This window comes from Sinocyclocheilus rhinocerous, unplaced genomic scaffold (genome assembly GCF_001515625.1).
Source record: "Sinocyclocheilus rhinocerous isolate Xijiao unplaced genomic scaffold, SAMN03320098_v1.1 scaffold284, whole genome shotgun sequence".
NCBI lineage: Eukaryota > Metazoa > Chordata > Actinopteri > Cypriniformes > Cyprinidae > Sinocyclocheilus > Sinocyclocheilus rhinocerous.
The window spans coordinates 86899-92266 of record NW_015628031.1 but is presented as its reverse complement, the minus strand read 5'-3'; positions in this window follow the sequence as shown (position 1 = coordinate 92266).

Sequence of the window (5368 nt, the reverse complement as noted above, 5' to 3'; positions counted from 1 at the left end):
CTGAAAATACAAATACATACACTGATAAATTGCATATTCTATAACAGTTCTCTATATTACGTATGAGCATAACCAATTCTTATAGTGATTACTCAACTCAACCAATGAATTCACTATACTTTCAAAAATATATTAACATAAAATATCACATGTGAAAGATGAGAACATATACACTGCATCAGCAAGCATAAACATGCCATTCTAAATAACATCAAATAGGCATCTCTAACTACACAAAATGCACTGAACACAATCATGAGTAATGACAAACAAGATGACTTACAGGGAATGCCTTATTAATAACTTTGAACGGAGGATATCTTTGGATTAATGAATGCCCATAACATGAACGATCTCTGCCTCTGATTCAGTCTCTTTTTGATGACATCACTAATTATATAGTCTTTTACTGATGAGGTCACTTTCTAATTTCTTGCTCTACCTCATATGACCACAAGAGGTCGCTTGGCTACATGATATCACACCTGGCAATTCCAGGACAATTATCATCATTATTTTTTGTATTATTGCAGCTGATGTTATAGCAACAAAAGACACCCTCGGCTGCTATTTGTAACCAAAACGTTGCCAGGTTTTTTTGTTGTTGTTTTTTTGTTTTTACTAAAAAAGCGCCCTTGTCAACTTTTTCTTGTCAAAAAAGATGGCAAGTGTGAACACGCCCTTTTCTCTTTTTAGTTTAAGAGAACATGTAAGTGTGACCAGCTCTATTCAGGTAAGGATACTCTCCTCTTCTTCACTAAGTGACAAAGATATTGAATTTATGGTCCATTTTGTTAGATATTTTTTACTAGGGTTTATGCATAAACATACCCAGCTATCCCTTGACTTTATATTAATTTTTCCTTTTAACATTGTGAAGTGCTCACATACTACTTTTGCCCTTCATAAACCATTGTTTTCACTTAAACAAATGAAAGGAGACAAACTGTAACTCTAAACTCAATTGTGCTTTTCAGATGCTGTCACATCCTGCAACCTCATCGTCTGCAGAGAGAAACTGCCATTCAATCACACCAAAATACACATAATGATTAACTTAGAGGTATCATAGAGGATTGTGAAGATATTTCACTGGAGCTTGGTCTTCAATAGACTATTTTATGTTCTATTTTGTTTTACTTCTTTAAGCATTTATTTATGTCCAATGTCCATTGTCATTCATTAATGTATTCTGCTAATAACTGTTGTTGTTAGAACACTGTCATTTCTGCTACAATTTCACGTCATAAAAAAAAGTACCTAATTGACACATTGTTGTTGTTGATTTTATGTAGAACCCTATGCAACTTTACAGATCTTCTTTATGCACCAAGAGCTTGTAACACTCCAAAGAGAAAGATTGAAAAATTTAAATCGCATCATATGACCCCTTTAACCTAAATCACAGCAGCGTCCATCTGTGAAGGATGTAGGCTGTCCAACATGCTCAACTGTTAGCCAATCATAGCAGTGGGCGTTTACTTCCAAGTCTACAATCCGCCACGCCTATATTCAAACAGAGCATTCTGATGAGGGGGGTTAAAAACAGGACAGAAAATAACCTATTACCTCTAAATTATGAAGTTCTTGATGTAAAAATCTTGATGAAATTATAAGTGGACCTCAGAGAACAGTACCAAATAAAAAACAGAGGAAGTTCATGACACCTTTAAATATATTGGAGCAAACATTTAGCAATATACTCCATTCTAGAGTATTTTTTATAACTAACAAATGAGCTGTTGACTCTGAATCAATTTACAGAGGAAACAGTAATGCTGTTTTAATGGCATCTTTAAGCTATTGTCGTGGGAGTAGAATACGAGTTTCATAACTATTTGAACAATATTCACATCTAAATTATACACTATTTCTATTCAAATAAAAAATATTAGGAAAAAAACACATTTTATATTATTTTTAAATTAATGCTATTATTTAAGAATTGAGCAAGCTCAGCAAAGGCATTTAAAATCCAAACAACAAAGGCAGTGGCAGATTAGTGCTATGTGGTTTCACCATTAGATGCTTGTTTAGACCTATTTAGGGTTGCACAACCCCTAGTTAGTTTCAGACATAATTACATACTTGTAATGATTTCAGTAATGAAAATATGATCTGTTCTCTTAAGTTAATATAACATAGAATTACTATATAGTTACAGTCAAACCAAAAATTATTCAGACACCAGATATAATTTTAGAAATTTTTTTACTTGTGGGTGCAGGACACTATAGTTAATTTATGTAAGTGAGGATAGCAAAATAAAGTAAACTGACATATGTTACCCAAAAATTCTTCACACAGTGGACTATCAGTAAAATTGATAAAAATTTGGGACCAAATATTTGATTTGACACTTTGTCCTGACCATGTTTTGTTACATACCTTTCTATCAGTTATCTGACATCATCAAGCTGAATTTGATCTGACACAGTTTAACTCTTGTCGTATTTTATTACCATTTTCTAAACTATAGCAAATAAACTGATAATGTGAGAAATGTTGAAGGTGTCTGAATAAATTTTGGTTTGACTGTATGTCTATCTTTACTGTGATTGAAAATGACTCATATTGTGATCAAGATTTTGATCCACCTCGAAGCAGTTTAAACATGGAGCTGCTAGAAAATCTTGATAATGCTTCAATCCCCCAATAAGAAGAAGCGATGATCCAAAAACATTTTGGTGGTGGTTTGGGGTCATTTTGCTCTGGTTAAACATTTAAACATAATATCAACATAAACATTAACAAATGTCTTTGAGGCTTGTCTCTAATTTGTGACCCTGGACCACAAAATCAGTCTTAAGTCACTGGGGGATATTTGTAGCAATAGCCAAAAATACATGGTATGGGTCAGAATTATTGATTTTTCTTTTATGCCAAAAATCATTAGGACATTAAGTAAAGATCATGTTCCATAAAGATATTTTCTAAATTTACTACTGTAAATATATCAAAACTTAATTTTTAATTAGTAATATGCATTGCTAAGAACTTAATTTGGACAACTTTAAAGGCGATTTTCTCAACATTTTTATTTTTTTTTGCACCCTCAGATTCCAGATTTTCAAATAGTTGTATCTCGGCCAAATATTGTACTATCATAATACACCATACATCAATGGAAAGCTTATTTATTCAGCTTTGAGATGGTGTATAAATCTCAATTTCAAAAAAATGTACCCTTATGACTGGATTTGTGGTCCAGGGTCACATTTACTAATACAGAGAATGTTAATTATGTTTCAGCAGATGTAGTAGCTGTTCAGTCTTTGTCAGGTCCAGTGTGGGAGACTTAATGTTTGACATGCACAGTAACTCAGTTTTTGGCATAAAATACTTTCCCATGACCTTTCTTTTGATTACAAACAGCAAGCTCTTCTTGCACCTCTTGAACATACTAAAATTATGCAAATGTTCCTAAAGGGGGTTGCTCAACTTACCCCACCCTACATCCCATGGCATTTTTGAGGAACCTTCTTTGCCACCTTAACATATATTTCCCCTGCTTTGTTTCATTCCATTGTTGTTTCTTCTTTTTTTCTTTATCTTGATATACAGTAGTTTGACTTTTTGTTCCCTCATTTTGGCTTGTTTTTTAAAAATCATTATTACATTTCTTGCAGTGCATACTATACCTTTACATAGTAAATAGTGGTTTGCTGATTCTATATTTGTACACATTTGTACAAAAATTGGACAGTACATAGCACCTTTAAATGATTACACTGGGTTACCTAACTAGCAGGTCGTCCCAATTTGCATACTAACCGTCCTGAATAGTATTCAAAATTCAAAGTGTTTCCCAAATCGTAGGATGTTAAAATGAGTACCCCAAAGGTACCCAGTTGATTTTTGTATTTCCAGTGGAAATTTGAAGTGCAGATCCGTGCACACTCTAACAGCTAATATTACCCACAACCCATTGCATGTTGGATGAGGATTCGATTAGAACTACACAAAGTGTTAAAAAACATGGCAGATTTGTTAGACTGGTGGCTGAGTGGTTTAGATAAAGGTGTTTGAGTGATTAATAATCAATTTTTAATCTGATGGAAAAAAATATTTAAAGGGGTGGTTCATTGCGATTTCACATTTTTAACATTAGTTAGTGTGTAATGTTGCTGTTTGAGCATAAACAATATCTGCAAAGTTACGAAGCGGAAAGATCAATGCAAACGGAGATATCGTCTTTTAAAATTCTGGCAGTTTAATGCCTACAAAAACGGCTGGTAGGGACTACAACAAGTTACTTCCCGGGTTCGTGACATCACAAACCCAGATAAACCCCGCCCTCGGGAAAAGGCAACAAATGGGGCGAGGCCTGTGCTACTTTAGAGAAGAGGAAGAGAAAACTATATGAATTGCGATTCTGTCTTCTAACGATTCTAATGGATTCACAAATGCAAAACTTTTGAAAGTTTCAAAATCAATGTTCTAAAGCAGCCATGTCACGTCACTTTTCACTTTTTCACTGCGGCGGCAACAATATTACAGCGAGAATAAAAGTTACTCCTTCTTTCTTTGTGTGAACATTTGGGCGGTGTTATGCAAATCTTCCCACATAGTGACGTAGGTATGTGGGGGTGTGTTAGAACGAGCCGTTTTAGGTAGGCGTGGCTGACTGAACTTTTATAAAGAATATCTCTTTGGATTTGAGACTTTAGTCTTTGCAACTTTACAGATCTTCTTTATGCACCAAGAGCTTGTAACACTCCAAAAAGAAAGGAAAAATTGAAATCGCATCATATGACCCCTTTAAAAGTTGATGTCAAATATATGGAGTGTCTTTGTTATAATTTACCCCACTGCCGGGGTGGGTTGTTGTTACGAATAAGCATAAGTAGGCAATAGGCAGTGGGTCCAAATGCAGTTTAAAGGGTTAGTTCACCCAAAAATGAAAATTAGCCTGTGTTTTACTCACCCTCAAAGCATCCTAGGTGTATGTGACTTTCTTTTTTCAGACAAATCCAATCAGAGGTATATTAAAAATTGTCCTGGCCCCTCCAAGCCTTTTGTAGCATTTGGACCAATCAGACACACATTTGTTCATTAGATTTAACAAATCAATTATTTATTATATTAACAATTAATCACAGACCCCTCACCCAATAAACATACTGGGTGCCAGCATGTCTGGGAACGACCCCAGGCCCCTGGTTACCATGGCAACCAGGACCCCTCAGCCAGATGAGATAAACTTTTACGACCTAAAAGTATGTAGAGAGAATCAACTCTTACTCAAGTCTCTCTAAAACAGACACATAATGCCCATAAAAATGGACTCTTCTCTAATTAATTCATAGGAAAACCTTTCTTTGAATGAACACACATATACTTCAGGTCATTGTGTATGTTGTTACTG